This window comes from Rhincodon typus, chromosome 32 (assembly GCF_021869965.1).
Source record: "Rhincodon typus isolate 14 chromosome 32, sRhiTyp1.1, whole genome shotgun sequence".
NCBI lineage: Eukaryota > Metazoa > Chordata > Chondrichthyes > Orectolobiformes > Rhincodontidae > Rhincodon > Rhincodon typus.
Genome location: NC_063363.1, coordinates 14,802,522 through 14,827,885, shown reverse-complemented (window position 1 = coordinate 14,827,885; position 25,364 = coordinate 14,802,522). Strand labels below are relative to the sequence as shown.

Sequence of the window (25,364 nt, the reverse complement as noted above, 5' to 3'; positions counted from 1 at the left end):
CTGGTGAACAGCAACACACAATAAGCAGGTAATTGGAAAAGCTCAGCAGGTCTGGCAGCATCAGTGAAGAAAAAAATCAGAGTTAACGTTTCAGGTCCAGTGACTCTTCCTCAGGCCTGCTGAGCTTTTCCAGTGGTTTTGTTCCTGGTTTACAACATTCGCAGTCTTTTGGCTTTTATAAGCAGGTAATTGTTTATTTTTTAATTATTCAAACTATTTGATGACTGCACCCTAAAGTCTAGATGTTCAATTCACAAAGATATTGAAATGAGCAACAGGTTGACTTAATTAGTAGTGGAACAACCTGCAGTCGTAAAGCATGTGTGACTGACAGAGAATCAGCAACATTAGCTTTTATTTGCTTATTGCAATGTACCTTTGCTAAGATTAGTAACAGTTTCAGCAAAAAAATTCCAGCACTTTTTTTGGTCAAAACTTCTTATTTCAGAAATATGTAGCAATACGCCTGCCCTTGGAGAAAATTAAAAGTGTGATACAGCACAAAACACATTTGGATAATTTGTTTTTCCATTACAGGCACATTTTCTGCCCTTCTGACCTTCACAGCTAGATTTCAATCAAAATACAGATTAAACACTGTTATTTTAATGTTTACTTTCTTTTGCTCAGAGGTGTATTATCAGAGCCCATGAATCCGACCTTCCGGTTGCCATCCACTTTAACTCCCCCTCCAACTTGTCCATCCTTGGCTTCCTCTACTGTCAGAGTGTGGCCAAATGTAAACTGGAGGAACAACACCTCATATTTTGCCTTGGGAGCTTACAGCCCAATGCTCTGGATATTGACTTCACTAATTTCAAAGTCTTCCCTCCACCAACCTGTCCATCTTCTGACTCACCTATTGGCTCCACCCTTCCCACTAACCAATCACAATAATCCCCTAGCTGCATCACCAGCTTCAAAATCTTTCCACCCCCAACCTGTCCATCTTCCTACTGAACTATCCGCTCCATCCTTCCCACTGACCAACCACAATAACCCCCTACCTGCATCTACCTACCCTCCCCCTCGCCCCACTCCCCTCCATCTATTTATTTCTAGACTCCCCTACCCCTCCCCAGTCCTGATGAAGGGTTTCAAACCGAAACATTGACTTTCCTGCTCATCGGATATTGTCTGACCTGCTGTTTTTCCAGCTCCACATTTATTGACTCTGCTTCCAGCATCTGCAATCCTTACTATCCCCAAGCACTAATGTGTCTTTCAGAGTTTCATCCTACTCTGCAAACACGCACTAGATAGTTCAAACCTCCACCTCTGAATTTTGAGCATGCTGTGAGTAGAAAAAAAAAATCCCATTGGAAAATAAGTATCAAAAAAGAAAATGATGAGAGGAACACTAAACAACCAAGTCAAGCAAATAGCCACTACCGATGAAACAAGACTACACAACGGACATCATTGGCACTTTGTAATTAATATGCCATGGGTCTAACACCAGGAATATATGAATGCTTTTCCTTAAAAAAAATCAGTAGGTGTGCACTTTTCAGCAGCAGGCTATCTTTTCTTTCAATGCATCAGTAATTTGGGTTGAAATGCAAATTAATCTAACCGAATTTAGATGACAGTGTGTTCCTCAAAAAAACCTGGCATAAGGAGACACATTCTGGTGAAAGCAGCATGAGAAAATAAAACCATGCGCCAATTAATTGGTACATTGAGTCTATCTAAGAACCATTATTTCTAACATAAATTCTTCGCTTTTTGAAGTTTGACACTTTGTTGTTGTTCTCAAAACTGTAGCATATTCTCAAAACGTGTGTTTTACATTTTCACTTTCCCAGAACGATCTATTAATGTGAAGTTCTCATCCCTGCGCTGTAGTCAGATCTGGCCTTTTACACACTTCATTTTTTTTTCCTTATCTTTTCAGCTTCAAATTTTGGGCACTGGTGTCAACCAAAACCAAAGGTTTCGAGTAGCTAGGAAACAAAGTGTTTGCGCAAATGGTCAGGCTTAAAAAAAAGGCACTTGTTTTGAGTCAGTTGTCCGAAGCCAGAGCTATTCATTTACAAAATATATATCTCCTTTACTTTCACTCTCTATTTATGTTTGTATTTATGATCAATAGATTTCAGAATCAATGGCCAAACATAAGAACAGTTTTCAAACTCCCTAAATCATTACAGTTCAACCTTTTAACCATCAAATACTGGGCAAAGGCCATGACCAAGAAATACAATTGTTTTCTTTGACCAGCAGTGCAAATTTTTCGTATCTGTAGTGTTGAGAACGGTATCAAAGTACAAAGAAAAATAATTTTTCTTGTCAGATAAACAAAACGTCCTTAGAATAATTATTTTCTCCAAATTCACTTCTTGTGTAGAACCTGATATCTTTTGGTGGGTAGTTTCGTAAACATTGACAGCATTCTGGCACTATTCCCAAAAAGATCACTTTTCATGCTTTTATTCTTGAGTACCAGGTTTATAATCTACTAACCTATCTCAAGCATCACATCAATGCCCAAAACTGTTCTCATCTAATCTCTCAGAAATATCCATTTCCCAGTTGGGATCATGGGACAGCAAGCAAAATTGGAAATTCAGCCTAACCCACTTTTCCCTCTCTTTGCCAGCAATGCCATATGTAATTGTAGTATTCTTGTAGTGCAGCTCTGAATAAGGTGAGGAAACTCTGCACATTCTCAAGGGATTTTATGCTCTGAACAATTCTATACCAAACCATTGAGATACTTGCTTAATAAGCCTTAAGAGGAACAAACAGTAATTATGTCAAGCCAATTAATACTCCTAAAAACCTAGACTTTCATGAGATTGTAGGCAAACATTCGAATGAATACAGTAAATATAGTCTTAAAAAAAACAAGGCTCCAAATATCTTCAACAAAATCACATAATTTAATAGATTAAACTGTTGAATTTCTTCTACATAAATGTTTTTGCATGCTTAGAAACAAACCACATTTAGCCAACTAATTTATTGAGCACGCAAAACTCATTTATTGCTTCATAATCCTGGCAACTCCAACAGACATTGTTTAGTCAGTTGAACAGCTACATTATGTGCCCTGAGTAGATGCTGAAAGGCGAGTAAAATGGGTTGAGACCAAGCTGTGTATATAGCTTACTATTATCAATTGTATTTGTGTATTTCAATTCCTTTGATCCTATTTGTTGTATTGTTACTTGAAGCCTGCAGAAATTAGGTTTTGGTTTAATTTTCAGCAAAAGTTATTGAATAGAAAATACTTAAAAAGGTTTAAAATTGAATCACGCTGATTCTAATAGTACTTCATTGGGGATATGACAATTATATAAGTGAATATTGCATGCAATTCCTCAAAAAGCTAGCATAAAGATGGATAAGATGCTTTTTTCCGATTTGCCTTGGGTATTTCAGGTTCACTGTTGGAAAACTGACCCTGTGGAAACTGCAACTCCAGCCCATACCCGACATTAGTCAAAACTACTAATTATAAAGATCAATCAGGATGAAAAGAAAGGAAAAAGAAACTACATTTAAAGAACATCAACTACTGGAGAAGTAGGCAGTAAGTATAGCTTTTATCAAAAATATTAACAAGTTGACATACAGGTCCAAATTAATTTGCAACAACTAGAAAAAAGACACAAGCCTGGGATTTTGTGGACTAAATTTGAAGGCAAGTGTCTTTAAGGGGTAAAGGTGCCAGCCAATTAGACACTGGCGATCAGTCTGTTCAGCAGAGATGCATCATAGGACAGGCTGCTGCTGAACAGCAGACATGAAGTCTGGGACTAGCAAACAGGTAGGAATTTTGTTTTTAGTATGGGAAATGATAGGATCAGAGACCAGGACAAGGACATGGTTTTCACTGGCCACCTCCGTATCCCCAAATGTCTGCAAATTGAAGCAAATTAAGACTCCTCCCACCACCCCACCACCCCACCAACCACTGAACCCAGTTCTAACAGCAGCCAAGGCTCTTAAGTGGTGATTAATTGACCATTTCAGTACCTCAGTTGGTGGTGGGATGGAAACGTTGCCCATGGTCAATCCTACCGAGAAATTAATTACTGAGATGGCAGAAGGGAATAGGTATCATCCTTCATTATTTGCCTATCCTGCCCCATTCTCCACAACTTTTTGGGAGCAGAAAAGTCTGCCCAATTGTTAGTAAGACTGAGATATGAAACATTTGTCAATTAATTAAACTGTTTACCATAATAATAAAATCTCTTTCATGATTCATTCTCATTATAGCACCTTGAGACAAGCCTAAGACCTAGCAGTCAGTCAGACATCCAAATAAGAGCTTCGAAACAAGTTTGAAAGAAGTTGGACTTTTACGTTTTGAGGTAAACAAACAGGCAACACTTTTCAGCAAACACATTTTCACCCTTGGGTGCCTTCACTTATACCTCTAGTCAACTGAACTATTTCCCTACTTTTAAAGCAAGGTGTCATTCCTGGCTGAACGTAATTTTCCTCAGACGTCGTCCTTTGCCTTGGTCACTTTGATGTTTTATGTAACCCTTCAGCAAGAAATTGGGAAAGCAAAGAGCATGTAAAGTTTCATTACAATGGGATTGGAAGATAACAGGAAAGAAATTATACTCCAATTATGCGGGTCTCTGATGAGACCACAACTGGAGTACTGTGTATAGGTTTAGTCATAGTCATATAGCATAGAAACAGACCTTTTGGTCTAATTCGTTCATGCCGACCAGATTTCCCAAATTAAACTAGTCCCATTTGCCTGCATTTGGCCTATATCCCTCCAAACCTTTCCTATTCATGTTCCTGTCTAGACTGTAAAAGAATGGCAAGTGATCTAACTTAAATATAAAAAATCTTAAGGGGATTGTCTAGGTAAATAGTGAAAAATGTTTCATCCAGTTGACAAACTTAGAACATACAGTACAATCTCAGAATGACTGACCAACTACAACTGAGAAGAGATTTCTTCGCTGAAAGGGTTGCTAATCTGTGGAAATCTCTAATCCAGAGAGCTGTGGATCCTTGGTCATTCAGTATATCCAGAGTAGAGGTTTTAGGTGCTAAGAGATTTAAGGGATTATGTTACAGTGCAGGAAGGGAGAGTTGTGTTCAAAGATGAGCCTTGATCTTGCTGAACAGTAGAGCAGGCTCAAAGGACCAAATTGCTTACTCCAACTTCTATTTTTTAAGTTCATTAAGTTGCTCTCATAGCACAGATACAGCTTATCCCTTTTTCAATCTGTTGACTTTTTTGCAGGAACTCAATACAGTGCAAGAAAAAAATCCTTAAGTACAGCTTTGTAATTCTCAGCTCCAACATGGATTGTATTTCTGTTACATGTCAACCTTAAACTTGCAGCGTTATCTCAAGGGGAATAGGAGTAAGACTGTGTTGAACTGATTTCACTCAGTGAAGAAGGACGTAATCATTCACAGCTAATATTATAATTCTTTGCCAGATTAATGTGCAAAAAAAGTCCAACGTCGCTATAAATTTATATCACATAAAGCTCAGAGGTGATTTTTGTTGAGTGGATGCAACGTTAAACCATGTTCTATTTTTCATTGTTTTTCCAGTAAAAATAAGTAAGCAGGAAAAAAGTTCCTTGGCGTACTCAGTTGCGCTGATCCCCTTGTCGTATTTATAATAATAACTACATATCATAAGCAATTACAGGAAGGTAAGCAATTATTGATTGTTCTGGCAATGTTACTTTAGCTTTAAGAAATGTGAACTACTTGATACAAGGCCAGGTTTATTTTACCCTTCACACATGATAATTTTTAAACTTCTCAGAATCGTTAAATGTTCCAATGCACTAAGTGAAAAACAAAATAATGGACGTTAAATTTTCTGTTGTTTTCATATCTCCAATTTCAATCCATCAAACTTTTCTGTAACTATTTATTGCTGTTTAGGTGAAAAAGGTAAGTTTTAAAGGAGTGTGTTAGTGGAGGAAAGAGGCAGAAAAACATTTTAGAAAGCAAATTTCAGAACCAAGAACTTTAAAGGCTGAAGGTATGATTGTCAATGATGGATTAAGTCAAGTTGGGAATGTGCAACAGGCCAGAATTTTGATGGTCTCCTCACACGAAAAAGCAAAAGCACAGCAATAACATTTTCTGTCTCATCAAGACTGCAGTATAGCAAAAGGATGAGCAACATGTGACATCACAAAATCATAAGAATGTAAGAAACAGGAGCAAGAATGAGGTGTTTTGTCTTTCATCCTGTTGTGACATTCAACAGACCCAGCTTTCATTAAATAAATCACCTTTTTGTAGACAATATTCTACGGAATCATTTCCATCTTTTAATATGGAAATGATTAGAAAGCATGCAGAGATTTAAAAGTTTTGCTAGAGAAATTCACATTGCTAACAGAAGAATTTGGAAAAATATAAAGCAGCATCTCCATTAAGCATAGAGGTGGAAAATCTGTTTTACAAATGAAAAAGGTAAGTATTCTCCAGCACCACAGTCAGTTGTAAAACGAGGGCTTATATATGAGCATGTACAGGTACAGCTGTCATTTGCTTCCTTAGAGATCATGCTGAAAACTGGTTTACCTACATTGCAGGTCAGTTTTCATTGCTGTGAAGCATTAGCATGTATTTCTTTGTTCACTTGTGCAAACAGACTTCCAAGGAACCCCAGCTGTGGCATCTATCAGGCCTGTCAAACAATCTGATCTATTGTCTATTGTTGGATAGCAGTCTGCAATATGAAATCAAATTAAAACATTCTGTTAAGTATAAAAAGGTCTCCATGTCCCCAAATCTTCAGTGTTCAACACCCACGACCAGGCTCATGTGCACTCTATTCTCCTCTACCCGAGTCTTGTAGTGCAGTGGTAATGTCCCCACCTTGAGGTCAAAAGGCCTGAGTTTGGGTCCTACCGGCTCCAGAGGTGTACAATAACAATCTTCAAGCAGCTGATTAAGAAAAATTGAGGCCATAATTAACATTTCCAAGCAGCAGATCAAGGCCATCTAGCCACAGTATTGATTTTTTTTAGTAACCAGGAACCTTATTTATTAATGGGAACGACATGTGTTTTGTTTCAAGGAGTCAATCACTCCTGCGCGTAGATGCAAACTACAAACAGAATGACTTTTGTTAAGTCTCCTGCCTTGAAAGAGGCTGCAAAAGTGATTTTCATTAGCTATTGGAAGCATAGTGTCAACACAGGTCTGCTCCCTGGAGATAATTCACCTACAGCTTCCTTGCTAAGCGTGCAGAAGCTCACTTGTCCAAGGTAAAAGGGTGATCCACTCCACCTCAGTCTGCTCTCATTTCCTTGTCCTTTATCCCAAAAAAGTGGCTCATTTACACTTGTAGGCTGAAACAGATTCCAATGTCTCCTCAGTACTGCAAACAGAATTTTACTTTTGTCCAATGCCTTAATACCAATTTTATAGATTAAAACAAAGTCAGTTCAAAGGCAAATATGATTGTATTGAGGTTGGTTGGCTCGCCGAGCTGGTTTGTTGTTCTGCAGACGTTTCGTTACCGTGCTTGGTAACATCCTCAGTGCAGCCTCTGATGAAGCGTCGGTGTGTTTTTCCGCCTGCTTTGTAAAACTCTGGGGTCCGTTGCGATGGATTGCCTCACTTCCGGGTTTCCTCCGTAGTGGAATGTATATGGGGTCCAGTTCAATGTGTTTACTAATAGCATGCTTCGTGGAGTACCATGCTTCCAGGAATTCTCATGCTTGTCTCTGCCTAGCCTGTCCCAGTCGAAGCGGTGGTTCTCCTGGTCCATGTGGATTGAGATGAGTGAGTATGGGTCGTGTCTTTTTGTAGCCAGTTGGTGCTCATGTACTCTTGTTGTTACTTGCCTTCCTGTTTGTCCGATGTTGTGTTTCTTGCAGTCTCTGCAGGGGATCTTGTAAATGACATTGGTCCTGTCCATGGCGGAGAGTGGGTCTTTAGTTCGGGTGAGCACTTGTCGTAGAGTTGATGTGGGCTTGTGTGCCACTTTGATGCCTAGCGGTCGTAGGAGTCTTGTGGAGAGTTCTGACGTGTTCCTGATGTAGGGTAGTGTGATGAGTGTGTCGGGGCGTGTAGAATCTTTCTGATGCTGTTCCTGTAGGCATCTCCTGACCCAGTTCTTTGGATATCCATTATCCTTGAACACTTGGAAGAGGTATTCCTCCTCCTCTTGGCGTAGTTCCATGTTGCTGCAGTGTGTTGTTGCCCTTTTAAATAGTGTTCGCACGCAGCTTCATTTGTGTGTGCTGGGATGGTTACTATTGAAGTTCAGTACCTGGTTTGTGCGTGTGGCTTTTCGGTGTACTTTCGTTTGCAGTTCCCCATTTGTCTTGCGCTCTACTATGACGTCCAGGAATGGGAGTTGTTTGTTCTTCTCCTCCTCTCTGGTGAATTTTATTCCGGTGAGGGTGCTGTTTATGAGTTTGTGTGTCTCTTCTAATTTGGTCCGTTTAATGATGACAAAGGTGTCGTCTACGTAGCGTATCCATAGTTTAGGTTGGATTTGCAGAAAGGCTGTCCTTTTCAGTCTTTGCATCACTGCTTCTGCTATGAGTCCGGAGATAGGCGATCCCATGGGTGTCCCGTTAATTTGCTCGTATGTTTGGCCGTTGAAGGTGAAGTGGGTGGTCAGGCATAGGTCCAGTAGTTTAAGCATGTTGTCCTTGGAGATGGTTTCACTGGGGTCGTGTTCTTGTTCAAGTAGTGTTGTCATTGTTTCCCTTGCTAGTGGTATGTCTATTGATGTGAAGAGGGCGGTGACATCAAACGATATCATGGTCTCTTCGTCCTCTATCTTTATGTCTTTGACTGAGTTAAGGAATTCTTGGACTGAGCGGATGGATTGGGGTGATTTGTTGACGAGGTGCTTGAGTCTCCTTTGTAGTTCTCTGGCTAATCTGTGCGATGGAGTGCCTGGTCGGGAGACTATGGGTCTGAGGGGGATTTCCGGCTTGTGCACTTTAGGGAGGCCATAGAATCGGGGTGTGTTGGTTCCTTCGGGTTTCATTCTTAAGAAGTCTGTTTTGTTGACCTGTCCTGTTTGTTTAAGTCTTTGTAGCGTGTGTAGGATTTTATTGCCTAGTTGTGGTATCGGGTCAGTTTGTACTGGTCGGTATGTGTTCTTGTCGGCAAGCAGCGCTTGTGCTATGGAGATGTAGTCCTTTTTATTCATTATCACTGTCATGCGCCCTTTGTCTGCAGGTAGTATAGTGATGTTCTTGTCCTTCTTTAATCTGTCCAGGGCTTGTCTTTCTCCTGTGTGTTGAGGGTGTTGAGTTCCCACTTTCTGGTACGTGTCGGGACTACTGTCTGTCTTATAGTTTGTTGGGTTTCTTCGTTGATATTGTTGGTCTTGAGTGTGGCTTCCAGTGTAGCTAGCAATTCCGTTTTGTTGGCGTCCCCGTAGTTGTAGTTCAGTCCCTGGGTGAGAACGGATTTTTCCACGTCTGTCAGTTTCCTGGCAGAGAGGTTCCTTATCAATGTGTCAGTTCTGTTGTTGTCGTTTTTGTGGGTAAGTGTGGTTAGCTTGTCTTGCAGGGTCTGTCTTTTCTTGGCTCTTGTGGTCTGTTGGCTGATGTTAATGGCTCGTTCCATGTTGGTTGTCCAATCTTAATTGGTAGCCTCTTGGAATAACATATTTTTGGCGCATAATTTCTCTGTTGTATTTGTGGAGCTGGTTGTGTGCATTGTTTATCATTACCCTTACCATCTTGCGGCCGTTTTGTTCTGCTGCTTTCCAGGCTTGTGGGTTGTTGATGGGTCGTTTGTACTTCACACTTCGTGGTAATACCTGGTTCCTGAGGCATTCATGTAGGAAGTAGAGTTGTTCGCGGGTTGCGCTCTCTCGTTTAGCATAGTTTTCCCATTACCTTGCCAGTTTGAGCGTGTTGCGCCCGTAGGTCTCTAAGGTTTTGGAGTAGATCCGTAGCTCGGGTTGTGGGTGTTGAGGTTGGTTGGCTCGCCGAGCTGGTTTGTTGTTCCGCAGACGTTTCGTTACCATGCTTGGTAACATCCTCAGTGCAGCCTCTGATGTAGTGTCGGTTTGTTTTCCCGCCTGCTTTTTAAACTCTGGGGTCCATTGCAATGGATTGCCTCACTTCCAGGTGTCCTCCATAGTGGAATGTATATGGGATCCAGTTCAATGTGTTTATTAATAGCATGCTTCGTGGAGTCCCATGCTTCCAGGAATTCTCGTGCTTGTCTCTGCCTAGCCTGTCCCAGGATCTTGGTGTTGTCCCAGTCGAAGCGGTGGTTCTCCTTGTCCATGTGGATTGAGATGAGTGAGTATGGGTCATGTCTTTTTGTAGCCAGTTGGTGTTCATGTACTTTTGTTGTTAGTTTCCTTCCTGTTTGTCCGATGTAGAACTACAAAGAAGACTCAAGCACCTAGTCAACAAATCACCCCACTCCATCCACTCAGCCCAAGAATTCCTCAACTCAATCAAAGACATAAAGATAGAGGACGAAGAGACCATGATATCATTTGATGTCACCGCCCTATTCACATCAATAGACATACCACTAGCAAGGGAAACAATGACAACACTACTTGAACAAGAACACAACCCCAGTGAAACCATCTCCAAGGACAACATGCTTAAACTACTGGACCTATGCCTGACCACCCACTTCACCTTCAACGGCCAAACATACGAGCAAATCAACGGGACACCCGTGAGATCGCCTATCTCCGGACTCATAGCAGAAGCAGTGATGCAAAGACTGAAAAGGACTGCCCTTCCGCAAATCCAACCTAAACTATGGATACGCTACGTAGACGTCACCTTTGTCATCATTAAACGGACCAAATTAGAAGAGACACACAAACTCATAAACAACACCCTCACCGGAATAAAATTCACCAGAGAGGAGGAGAAGAACAAACAACTCCCATTCCTGGACATCATAGTAGAGCGCAAGACAAATGGGGAACTGCAAACGAAAGTACACCGAAAAGCCACACACACAGACCAGGTACTGAACTTCAATAGTAACCATCCCAACACACACAAATGAAGCTGCGTGCGAACACTATTTAAAAGGGCAACAAACTGCAGCAACATGGAACTACGCCAAGAGGAGGAGGAATACCTCTTCCAAGTGTTCAAGGATAATGGATATCCAAAGAACTGGGTCAGGAGATGCCTACAGGGACAGCATCAGAAAGATTCTACACGCCCCGACACATTCATCACACTACCCTACATCAGGAACACGCCAGAACTCACCACAAGACTCCTACGACCGCTAGGCATCAGAGTGGCACACAAGCCCACATCAACCCTACGACAAGTGCTCACCCGAACTAAAGACCCACTCCCCGCCATGGACAGGACCAATGTCATCTACAAGATCCCCTGCAGAGACTGCGAGAAACAGTACATCGGACAAACAGGAAGGAAACTAACAACAAGAGTACATGAACACCAACTGGCTACAAAAAGACACGACCCATACTCACTCATCTCAATCCACATGGACAAGGAGAACCACCGCTTCGACTGGGACAACACCAAGATCCTGGGACAGGCTAGGCAGAGACAAGCACGAGAATTTCTGGGAGCATGGCACTCCACGAAGCATGCTATTAATAAACACATTGAGCTCCACCCCATATACATTCCACTACAGAGGAAACCCGGAAGTGAGGCAATCCGTCGCAACAGACCCCAGAGTTTTAAAAACCAGACGGGAAAACACACCGATGCTTCATCAGAGGCTGCACTGAGGACGTTACCAAGCATGGTAACGAAACGCCTGCAGAACAACAAACCAGCTCGGCAACCCACAACCCAAGCTACAGATCTACTCCAAACCCTTAGAATATGATTGTATCTTCATATTACCACTAATTGGTATTTATCCAATTTATGCAAAAACAAAGACTTCATTTTTTTTTTTTACTAATTAAGGCTGACCGTGTATTTTTAAATGGAAGCTGTGCTGCTATGACAGACACGATCCTATATTTCTTGACAGATTTTCTAGACTCTACCATCCTTTCTAACACTAACCCCACTAGTATTTGGGCTTTGTACTCATTACACTTTTGCATTTATGTGACAACTGGAAACATATATCCCACAGAAGAAATATTAAATTAAATGGTGAAAGCCCATACTTCATATTTTTAAACCAAACCATAGATAAAAACAAAAATGTTGAATCAGATTTCCACTGTCCAGAAATTTAGAAAATTATTTTTTTTGTACAGAATGGCTGACTGGAAATAACGATGACAGCAAAAATACTCCAAATAAACAGGAACATTAACCAAAGCATCTAGTTTTAGATAAGTTTGTTCATAAATTTATTTCTGAGATAATGACTGACTATATAGGAATCTGTAATTTTTTTAAATGCGTAACACAATAGTGGTTTTGTAACGTCAGAAGATTTATATAGATTCAAAAGGAAGTCAGTGTTGACCAGTCAATATTTAGCAGACAATTTTTCTTTAAACCAGAGTTGTAGAGAACTGCAGGCAATGACCTCTTACTCTTTATGGCGCTGTGTGAAAAGGTTAAACTGTTGTTTCACATTCTGCAATCTCTTTTTCTCTGCATTCTCAGCTTTAACCAGTTAGTTCTTGGCAGGTCATTACCAAAAGCACTGCAAGTCCAGGCATAAAATTAATAGTGGAAAACAAATGAAGAATGATTTTGGATCACTTTAACAATTTAACGCCTGTCAGGTGTCCAGGAATCCATTGTCAACATTGACTTAACCTCTGCAGGGAGTGAGCCAGAAAATGATTTGCTTCTTTCTGTGATCAGAGTAAAATGAAGTATTTTTGAGATCCACTGCAGACCTATTCAGGTTCTAACATGCTGTCATTTATACTACAGGCTCCTGCTATAAATAAGGTACAAAATGAGAAGAAAAGCTCATGGATCAGTTATTCCAAACCTGTTCCAAATATTTAGATATTACAAGTTATTATTGCACAATAAACTTCAGCTCTCTTTATAAAGATGTACACAACAGCAACTTCCATGAACAAAAACAGAAGTTGCTGGAAAAGCTCAGCAGGTCCGTGAAGAGAAATCAGAGTTAATGTTTTGGGTCCAGTGACCCTTCCTCAGTAAATTTCATGGGCTTGGCTATTAGTTGAGAAAGTTGTATATGCTATGAGCAAGTAAAATAACCCTAAAATGTGTTATAATTAACAAACTGGAAAAGATTAAGCCAAATTATAGTTTCAGAATGCTTGTAATAATACAGAACACCTCGTGGTTAAAGATAAAACTGGTGCCAATCTTTTCATACTTTTACTTAGATATTATAATTATGTACATTGTAAACTTACCATTACAGTTTAGGCTGGATCCTACTAAAGGAGCACAGGTGAATCCAGTTAATGCTCACCACTGGTATATAATCAAGCAAAATTACTGTAGCACAAATAGCTTCTCCAAGTTTTTAAATTCACTTGTGGGTCTATGGCGCAGTGATAGTGCTCCTACCTCAAGACCAGAAGATTGAAGTCTCACCTGTCACATAAGTGGCATAACACATATGAACAGGTTGATTAAAACTAACTTAAATTTGTGTGTGCTTGCAAGTGTGATATTATTGTGAAACATATAAAAAACGCTGCCAATGATTCAAATACTCTGGATCATTCCTTCCAACCTTAAGCTTAATGGCACACAGGATTTCATCATGTTATAGTACTACCTGAAAACAGAGCCTTCCAGTCAAAATAAAAATGTCTTCGAAGAAACTTACTTGTGGAATTAGTAACTGCAGTAAAATAGAGGCTGTTGGGTGAGACAACAAAAGTTCTACAGGTGTTACAGACTCTTACCTTCTTCTATCCCCATTTCCTAGTTATCCTCTTCTAATTAGTTACCATACTGTATATGTTTTTCAGCTGTTGCCTACATTGGTTAAACTATGAAACTACAAAACGTGCGTCCAAGTTCCACATTGAAATCTAAAGAATGCTAGAAATCTACAGTAAATCAGCTATATTCATATGAGTATCAGTAGACGAGTCAATTAGATCATGGCCGATTTATACTTTCTCATCTTTGCTCCAAATAAATACATTTCTTTTACAATTTTTGTATAGGATGTAGATATTGCTGGTAAGGCCATCATTTGTGCCCATTCCTAATTGCCCTAGAACAGAGTTATTTGATAGGCCATTTCAGAGGACAGTTGGCAGTCAACCATATTGCTGTAGATCTGGAGTTACTCATGGACCAGACCATGTACAGTCAGCGGACTTCTTTCTCTAAAGAGCATGAGTGATTCAGATGGAGTTTTATGATGATTGACAAAGGTCACCACCAGACTAGACTTTAATTTCGGATTTTACTGAATTAAAATGGCACTATCTACCATTGTGGAATATGAATTCATGTCTCCAGAACATTAGCCTAGACTAGTGGATTATTAGTCCAGTGACATTACCACTTTGCTACTACCTCCCCACCAAAAGTCTAAAACTCTTCAACTTACAGCAATTAATGGATCCAACACATACAGCTTTGTGGGGATTTCCAAACACTTGGATGTCATTCCCAAATGACAAAACTAATTTTAAAGTTATGCCCTTTTGTTCTGGATTACCCCCCAGTAGAAATTGTTTCTCCGTTTCCAGCCTTTCAAATCCCTTTATCATTTTAACCACTTCAAGTAGATCATGCCTCGTATTTTTATCTCAATGGATTACACCTTTATGAAGCTTATCCATGCAATTTAACCATTTAGTTTTTTTTTGTTTATTCATTCAGGGGATGAAGGCATCGCTGGCTAGGCCAGCATTTATTGCCCATTCCTAATTGCCCAGAGGGCAGTTAAGAGTCAACCACATTGCTGTGGATCTGGAGTCACGTGTCGGCCAGACCAGGTGAGGATGGTAGTTTCCTTCCCCAAAGGACATTAGTTCCTGGTACTTATTCTGGTGAAAATGTTGCAGCTGGTTAATGAAAGATTGCCCTGCCACAAGTTGTACTATTATGGATCCTTAATCTCTGCAATAAAGAAAGATCAAGATTCTACACAATTGCGTTAATTTATCATACCTTGGCAAGTATAGAAAACTAAATCTTTTTTTCTGCTTAGTACCATCTTGCTAGTGTTCCCTTCAACATTTAGAATTTTTGTCTTCACAAAAGTATTAAGTGATTCACTTAATCTTCCACAACATGGATCAAGGCTTCTACGGAATCATTTTGCTTGCCAAAATACAAACATAAATGAAGTCAGTCATTAAAACAAGATGACACAGAAAAAAAGCTTATCAGGCATACAACAGAAGGAAGTGAGAAGTACATAATCCATTGAAAATAGCAGACACAACATAAACAGAGGGGTGAGAAATTCTTTGAAAACAAGGTACAAGTATATTGGACATTAAAAGAATTTTATCTAACTGTTAACCTGACTGAATGAGCTTATCTTCCACATCCAGCAGTGGTCATTCTACACCAAGACTCTCAGACAATGATTTCAGTGTACCGATACACTGCTATTGCAGATGGCTCCAGTTAACTGAGGAATAGGACTCAATGGAGATCACTTTCATATGTACTTATTGTGACTTTAATTGCCACTATTTATACACTGAATTCAGTTTGAGAGATGAAACACAAATTGGAATATTTTCACCAGAACATTGTTAACAGGCTGACAGTCTAACAGCTTGGTTGCTTACCCTACACAGCAATTAGTCACAGATTTGGACACTGGATGTCCATGGTTGCCTATAGATAGTTTAAAGAACCTGTTAAGACATTTTAAAACATCACTGGAACACATGGGTTTGAACTCAGGCCTTCCAGCTCAGAGGTAGGGATGCTATCACTGCACCACAAGAGCCGTTTGAAGTTATGTTAATCAATCTGTTCAGACAGGTTATGACCTCCAAGGCAGGTGAGATTTGAACCTGGACCTCCTGACACAGATGTAGGCTTCCACAACTGCATCACAAGACCTTACACTTGATTGAATGCTTATTATTTTGTTCCTATAGTCACAGTTTTGAATTCCAATAGCACCTTCAAATCAAGTATTGTAAATTGAATTTTTCTTCTGGTTAACTGAACAATATTCAGAGCTATAGCATTGAACTGTACACGACTGATTAGCTTTTTGTGTGCCGCATTCAAGTAACTAGATTTAATCTCAACTTTGAAACAACATTACTAACAGAAATAGATAACTCCCTAAACATTTTCTACCTTTCCCTCTGAAAGTTAAAGTGTTAAGATGAATGATCTTGATAAGAAGGAGAAACATAACCAGTGAATCTGATTTTACGTGGTACAATGAGGGAAAAAAAACCTTCTTAGGGCAGATGCGAAGTGTAACTCAGGATATAGCAACAGCATATACACACTGAAATGAAACGCTATTGTATCCAAAACTTTGTAAATTCCTCCTTTACAACCACAGTAAAAGACCAGTATTGTTTTTGAGATGAGTCACACATGTAAACTGAAGTTTTTCAACAGTAATGGTTTACCCTCTTCACTTCCACAGTAACATTGTCATATTTTAGAATGCAACAATAGCTTACAGCAACATTGTTGACATCCTTGAATAATAACATAGCAACAGTAATATTAACTGGCAGTAACTTTATTATTCTTCATGCCAGAATTACTGAAGGGAAAAACTGAAGTGAAGGAGACAAATCGTTCCTGTCTGTGAAATCAGGGCTTCAGTCGATGATAAACTGCAGCAATCTGATGTTCTTGAAGGGAAAATCTGAAATTCGAAGAGCGCAATAAATTAAGTACATCTCTGAATAAAAGATATTGGCGTGAAGAGACCTTAACTGTTCAAGGATATTCCGAAATAACTGATGGGGATCCATGAAAATTGTTGTTTTATTCAATGTATTTCTTGGGAAATAAAACCTCAGTTGTCCAATACTGACTTCTCACTAATCCTCTGGGGTCAAATACTAAATCACCCTCTGCTGAAAACATTAGACATCTCATGTTCCTTGATGTAATACAGAGATACTGCCGGAATATTAAAGAAATTCAACTCAAGAAGAAGAATGCTATTATAATGTAGAATCATAGAAACAGGCCCCTCAGCCCACCACGCCTATGCCAACCAACAAACACCAAATGACACTAATCCCATTTACTTCCATCCCATCTTTCCATTTTAAAATGTTTAAACAATCCAATAAGGCACCTCTAAATATTTTAACTGATAGACAATAAAAAATACGTTGAATAATTCAATCAAACCTTTACAGCCAACAAAAAAGTTCAGACATATTATACAAATTAATATATGCACCTGTTTCTAAACTGTGAAAATGTTAAGTCTGGTAAAGTAGGAGTCTACTTGCAATGAGTATGCATTTAAGCATATGAACATTATTCCAAGCGTGGTCTAGCCCATTCTTAGTCAATGGTGGAAGTTGGTTGGTCGAGGACATTAAATTTCCAAACACTTAATGAAAGTTCAATTTTCTTTTGTTTTAAATGGACAAGAGGGAAATTGAACTGAATCACTTCATTTTGCCCTCCCTCAATTTTTCTTATATGTTTTCCCTTTTGAAATAGGCTGCATGTAGCCCATCACCCTTCAAGTAAAAAAGTTAAATAAAGAGTTAAAAATAATGATTTAAAACTCAAAAGATCTGAATTTGCTTTGAAGAAGGGTCACTGGACTCAAAGTGTTAACTCCTTTTTCTCATTAGATGTTGTCAGACTTGCTGAGTTTCTCCACCAATTTCTGTTTTTGCTTCAGATCTTGAGCATCTTCAGTTCTTTGTTTTATTATAGATATGGACCTTAACTGACATGATTACTGTCTGAGTCCAGAAAGTCACTGTCCAGTGAAATTTCCTTTCTGCAGGTATTCAAGTTCAGATGGATCCAGTTGTCTAAAGTTTTAAATCACACAACACCAGGTCATAGTCCAAAGGGTTTATTTGAGATCACAAGCTTTAGGAATGCCGCTCCTTCGTCAGGTACAGTGAGAGAGGGCAAACAGACACAGTTTATAGGCAGAGAGACCAAAGGATCATATAATTGGTGTGAGTGGAGTGAACAAACATAGGCTGATGGAGAACTGTTAGAAAGGAGACGCAAGTTTCAATTGATTAAGATGCAAATTCCAGAATCTGTTTCAAGTCACTGCCCCGTGATAATTAAAGATTTTACCAGTGTCGGCCTAACTTTGCAAACTTTAATGAGGCAGAGATACAAAAGGTGACATCTCAGGTCAGACACTGAATTTATAGGTGTGAGGCTTCATTCAAAATCTGTCTGAGTTTTAACAGGACGAAATTGAAGACTCAATTTCCGTCCCACTATCAAAATGGACCCCATTGGTCTCGCAGGAGACACAGAGGAATTCATCAGGTGAATGAGGCTCTGGGAATTCTTCCACAAACCCCAGGATGTCAGCAGCGCGCCCAAAAGGACAACAAATGTGCTGGAAGTTGACAGAGAGATCCATAGTACAGCAACCAAAGAAGAAGGAGTCAAATTGTACCCATCCAGAAGGACCCTGCCCTTGGCTCGACATATACACTCAAGCCATCAGGAGATGTGTTAACGCCAGATTCATCAGCCACGCTCACAAGGTAGCACAGAACGTCACCCAGGCACAACACAATGCCATCCATGTTCTCAAGACCAATCACAACATTGTCATCAAACCAGCAGACAAAGGGGGAGCCATGATCATACAGAATAGAACGGACTACTGCAAAGAAGTATACCAACAACTGAACAACCAGGAACACTACAGACAATTACCTGCCAATCTGAACAAAGAACACACCAGTGAACTCAACAGACTGATCAAGATTTTTGATCCAGCTCTTCTGAATATCCTATGCACCCTCATCCTGCGTACTTCTCGCATAGGGGGCCTCTACTACCTTCCGAAGATACACAAAGCCAACACACCTGGACGTCCCATCGTATCAGGCAATGGGACCCTGTGCGAGAACCTCTCTGGCTATATCGTGGGCACCTTGAAACCCATTGTACAAGGAACCCCTAGATAATGTCGTGACACTACAGATTTCTTACAGAAACTCAGCTCCCATGGACCAATCAAACCAGGAACATTCCTTGTCACAAAGGACGTTTTGGCACACTACACTAGCATCCCTCATGATGATGACGTTGCTGCAACAGTATCAGTACTTAATACCAACAACTGCCAATTTCCAGATGCCATCCTACAACTCATCCGCCTCATCTTTGACCACATGGTCTTCACCTTCAACAACCCATTCTTCATCCAGACACATGGAACAGCCAAGGGGACCAAATCTGCAACCCAATACGCCAACATTTTCATGCACAAGTTCGAGCAAGACTTCTGTGCTGTGCAGGACCTCCAACCAACGCTACAGACCAGATACATTGAAGACGTTTTCATCATTTGGACTCATGGTGAGGAATCACTGAAACAAGTACATAATGATATCAACAAATTTCAACCCACCATCAGGCTTACTATGGACTACTCTTCAGAAATCAGTCTCATTCTTGGACACACGCATCTCCATCAAGGACGGACACCTCAGTACCTCACTCTACCGCAAAGCCGATGGATAACCTCATGATGCTGCACTTCTCTAGCTGCCACCCTAAACATATTAAAAAAGTCATCCTTTACAAACAAGCCCTGTGTATACACAGGATCTGCTCAGATGAGGAGGAACGCGACGGACACCTGAAGGTGTTGAAGGATGCCCTCATAAGAACGGAATTCGATGCTCAACTCATTGATCGCCCGTTCCGATTTGCTACAACGAAAAACCACTACGACCTTCTCAGAAGACAGACACAGGATACGACCGATAGAGTATCTTTCATCATCCAGTACTTCCCCAGAGCAGAGAAACCACACCATGTTCTTCGCTGCCTTCAACATGTCATTGATGACGATGAGCACCTCGCCAAGGTCTTCCCTACACCTCCACTTCTTGCATTCAAACAACTGCCAAATCTTAAACAGACCATTGTTCGCAGCAAACTACTCAACCTTCAGGACAACATCTACCACAACACCACACAACCGTGCCATGGTAACCTCTGCAAGACATGTCATATCATCAACATGGATACTACCATCACATGTGGGAACACCACCCACCACATACACAACAGATACTCATTTGTCTTGGCCAATGTTGTCTACTCATACGCTGCAGGCAAGGATGCCCCGAAGCATGGTATACTGGCAAGGCCAAGCAGATGCTACGAAAATGGATAAATGGACACCGCGCAACAATCGCCAGACAGGAGTGTTTCCTCGCAGTCGGGGAACACTTCAGCAGTCTGCGGCTGAACGCCCTTGATCTTCGGGTAAGTGTCCTCCAAGATGGACTTTGGGATACACAACACAGAATCGCTGAGCAGAGACTGATTGCCATGTTCTGTACCCATGACAATGGCCTCAAACATGATCTTGGGTTCATGTCACACTACAGGTGACCCCACCACACTGTTCTGTATCTGTAAAATCTTCCTTACTGAGATAGTAGGAACTGCAGATGCTGGAGAATCCGAGACAACAAGGTGCAGGGCTGGATGAACACAGCAGGCCAAGCAGCATCATAGGAGCAGAGAGGCTGACGTTTCGGGCCTAGACCCTTCATCTGATGAAGGGTCTAGGCCCGAAACGTCAGCCAAATCTTCCTTACTGTCCTGTTTTGATATATCACCTCTCTCACACATAAATACTGTCTCTCTTTCATCCAAGATACTTGTCCATTTGCAGATACATTCTATTTTGTTCAAAAAACACAATTTGCCATCTCAATTAGTCAGTGTGGCATTTTATAAATTCCTGTTTTTGAAATAAAATCAGCCTGACTCCAGGTTAAAACGCAGAGACAGATTCTGAATGAGGCCTTGCACCTACAATTCAGTGTCTGGCCTGAGATGTCACCTTTTGTATCTCTGCCTGATTGAAGTTTGGAAAGTTAGGCAGACACTGCTTAAACCTTTAATTATCTCAGGGCACTGACTTGAAACAGATTCTGGAATTTGCATCTTAATCAATTGAAACTTGTCTCCTTTCTAACAGTTCTCCATCAGCCATTTTATGTTTGTTCACTCCATTCATACCAGTTGTATGATCCTTTGAGCTCTCTGCCTATAAACTGTGTCTGTTTGCCCTCTCTCATTGCACCTGACAAAGGAGCGGCCCTCTGAAAGCTTGTGATTTCAAATAAACCTGGTGTCACGTGATTTTTGACTCTGAAGTTTTAGGATTCCTTTCAAAGTTGACAAAGGTACCATGAAATAAGGGTGTCTACACATCCAATGGATATGAGGTTTCTTCCAGAACTAGGCTTTAAAAGGAGATTTACATGACAGACAAATTTAGCGAACCTAGAGTGTGGCTGTGGTGTCACCAGTTTGGTTCTTTGCATTAAACATTCACTTAGTTTGCTAACTGGTTTTTAAACAGATGGCCGTCCAGAAAACAGAAATAAACCTTTTATCAAAGACCAGGAGTTTTGGTCATGTGATGGATTATCTGGATCAATTCCATTTCAACAAATGGACTTCTACGTCTCTGGCACACAGCATTAATTGTCTTTATGAGATTAATGCTGAGTCATTAGCATCACTTGCAGCAAAGTGAGTCTCAACAGGTCCCCTTTATTCAGAAGTGGCAGAGAGATCATCTCACCAACTGGTTTTTTGGTGTTTGGGGACTGCAATGTCCACATATTGCAAATGTGTAACCTTATAGAGTAGGATAATGTAAGCTCTGTCCTGGTTACTGCTAACCTGAACTTTCTAGAAACCTATAAGCACACGAAACAAGAGCATTCAACCCTCATCTACTCCAACATTCAGTAAGATAATGACTGATCATTTTATGCTTTGACTTCTGCATTCCCATCTACCCCTATCAGGCCTTCTTTCTCTTATCTAACAAGAATTTATGCACCGGTCTTAAAAATTCTCAATGACCCATGCTCCACTGCCTCTGAGGCAGAGAATTCCAAAGTCACACAATCCTCCGAGAAAAAAAAAATTCCCTATTCTAAAAGAATGATTCCTATTTTAAAAGTCTCCCTGGTTCTGGGCAGACCCACAGGAGGAAACATGCTTTCCACATTCACTTTATCAAGATCATTCAGGATCTTATATACTTTAATCACATGCCCCCCTCACTCTTCTAAACTCCAATGGAAACAAGCCCAGCTGGTCCAACCTATCTTCATTCCATGGATCAATCAAGTCAACATCCTCTGAGCCACCTCCAAAGCATTTTGAGTCTTCCTTAAATAAGGAGACCAATATTGCACAAAGTATTTGAAATTGGCCTCACCATTGCTCTGTATAACTGAAGCACAACGTACTTTTATGTACAATTTTTCTGATAATAAAAGATAGCATCCCATGAGCTTGTCTCCATACCTGCAGTGTACTGAGGTACTAAATTTGTGTGAATCATGCACCAGAATACCTAAATCCCTTTACTCTGTGTCAGAACACCACAGTTGTTCTGCATTTAAGCAATTCTCTGCTTTTTTATTCATCCTCCTAAAGTGCTCACTTCACATTTTCTGACAGTATACTTTAGCCACCAGATTTTTGTCCACTCATTTAACCTATCTATATCTGTCTGCAATTTCCTTATATTCTCTTCACATCATACTTTCTGCCTATCTTCACGTTGTTTGTGAATTTAGCTCAATGCCTTCATTCTCCTCATCTAAATCATTGGTGTAAATTGTAAAAAAGTTCAGACCCCAGCATGTCATCACTTCCTGCCAAAAAGACAAAGACCCATTTATGCAGACAGCGTGTTTTCTGCCAGCTAACCAATCTTCTATCCATGCTAATATGTCACCCCCTACATCATGAGCTTTTATTTTCCACAATAACTTTTGATGAGGCACCTTATAAAATGCCTTCTGGAAATTAAGTTCAGTAGGTCTACAGACTCTCCTTTATCCATAGTGCACAGTAATCCTTCAAAGAACTCCAATAAATTGGTTAAATATGATTTCTCTTTGATAAAATTTTGATGACTCTCCTCTACTTCCTTGAATTTTTCTAAGTGTGTAGTTATAACCTCTTCAGTGATTGATTCTAACACTATCCCCATGACAGGTTGGGGTTCTATGGGTTCTGCTTAGGTGTTCTGTTCTATTGTTTATTTTTTGTTTTCCATGTCCCTCTATTCTTGAATAGAGTATAAATGCCACTTTCCAGTATGATGGAACCTTTCCTGAATCTAGTGAATTTTGGAGCATTAACACCAACGCATCTACTAGCTCATTAGTCCAGGCCACCTGCATTGTATAATTAGGAACAGTCATATTTTACTCCAACAAAATTCATTTTCAAAATTAAACAAGAACATCTAGTTTTTAAAACAATTTATGATATCTACATGTCTTGTGAAGAATAATATGATTTGGAAATAGAGTCAACAATGACTTCGAGTGAATTTCTGAGTAGACGTACACACAGGCAATATGTGCATACTGAAGCTCAATGGCTAAACTTGGAGATATTTTGGTTTTGCATTGAAGATGGTATGGATTAAACAGTCTGTTCTGGGGATGATTTTTACATCTGTGGGTAATTTGCTGGGGGTGATATATAGTAGGGAACGAAGTAACATGGAAAAGTGTGTTGGTGAAATGGCTGAACTTTGATCCCAGTCTTCACTAATATAGAGTCTATGGTGGTTTCACTGGTGAGGATCATGGAGTAGGTGTTGGACAGTGATAAATTTCCAAGGGCAGCCAAACTTAAGGAGAACACCCCATAAGCCTTTGCAGTTATGAATCAAAGGTTTTCATGAGCCCATATTTAGTACTATGCCTGTGGTGCCTGTCAACAGGCAAAAATTGCACTGTGACTCTAGAAGGACCTCGATCGTTACCGTAATCTTCCCTGTGGTAGATGACAGGAATTCTCATCGGTAGCTACTCCAATCAGGCTTATCTACCTGCTTGAATATCTTTGCAATCACAAAGTCCTTGAGATTCCATAGCATGCATTCTTTTCCCAGATAAAGGATATCAGCATATGCTGCCATGCGAAGAGTCTATCTCCACTGTGTTTCAGCAGGGTTTTCATCAGCTCCAAAAGTCAAATCAGTCTTGAGCCAACTAAGTGAGGTAGTGTTGGAAGACCAGGATTTCAAAACCAAGAATGAGGTAACAGCTTGCCGGGCAGTGATCTCTGTACTGGTCAATGCACTGGAGACTTGGACAAGATACAAGAGATACCTCAGAGCCCTGGAAATGTTCTATCAGCAGTATCTTCAAAAGATTCTTCAAATTCAGAGACAAGAAAGGCAGTTAATCAGCAGCATCCTCTCTCAAGCCAACATGCTTACCACTGGGGTGCAAATCACTCAAAAACAGCTCGACGGGGCATCAGAACATGCTGTTCCTATGCCTAACACTGAACTCTTGAAGCCACTGTTCTACTCAGAACATGGTTGCAGCAGGAAGCTCACTGGAGGTCTGCAGAAACACTTCAGAGATGTCCTGAAAACAGCCCTGAAGAGATATCACCAACTTGTGGGAGTCTTTGCTTGTGACTAACAAAACAGAAGGCTTATTCAGCAAAGCACCAAAAAAGGAAAGATTTCTCCATGAACATGCAAAGGCAAAGTCAGGCATCAAAGAGAGCAAACAAATTTCTAAACACCTAATCTGCTTCATCCTTCAAACACCACATGTGCCATAGCCTGCAGGTGACAAAATGTACTTAACCAGCACCTAAGAACCCACCATATTGAACTGGAAACAAGTCATGCTTGATGCCATAAGAAAGCTAAGACAGGGCTTTCTAGGTGAGGGGATTTGCTGAAAGTTTGAGGCCATGAGCTCTAAAGCAGCTCTTTGGAGCTCTGACCAGGTTAGAACAGCTGCGTTCCCTCTCCAACCAGCCGCTGTTCTCTGCTCCCCTCTTCCTGTTCTTTCAGCTCTCACTAGGAGGTCACAACATTTTGCAAGCCTCAAGATGGGTTCACAGTGGGGAAAAGTTTGGGAGGGACTCACCTAAGAAAACTGGACCAGTCAAAATTTGTTGCTTTCTAATCTATTAAAGTTAAGGAATAATTTGTAATATTATATTAACAAGTATACAGTCTTAACAATTGTTAAGAACAGTTACATTTGTTTGAAACATAGTAATCAAAACTCAGCATACTAAGACCATAATTTGGGAAATGAGAAATCCTATACAAGTCACCACAAGAAGCATCTTAACGGCAAAGCAGATCGCCCCTTCATCATCAACACATCAATCATTTTATGTCTATTTGCTCAATCAGATCTCATATTGCAATTTGTAGTGAAATCCAGCTGAAAGAAATGCCATGTGCATTAACAACTAATGTGTTGATTGGGAACGGAATACAAAAAAGTCAAAAGACAGCAGCTTTCCAGCTCGTCTGCAATGTTATTAAGA

The 25,364-nt window shown here is 40.3% G+C and overlaps 1 protein-coding gene across 1 annotated transcript in view; it reads right to left on the bottom strand.

The window, feature by feature from the left end:
* Positions 1-25,364, bottom strand: part of snx19b (sorting nexin 19b) — a 164,515-nt gene that overhangs the window by 49,165 nt on the left and 89,986 nt on the right. The window lies entirely within an intron of this gene.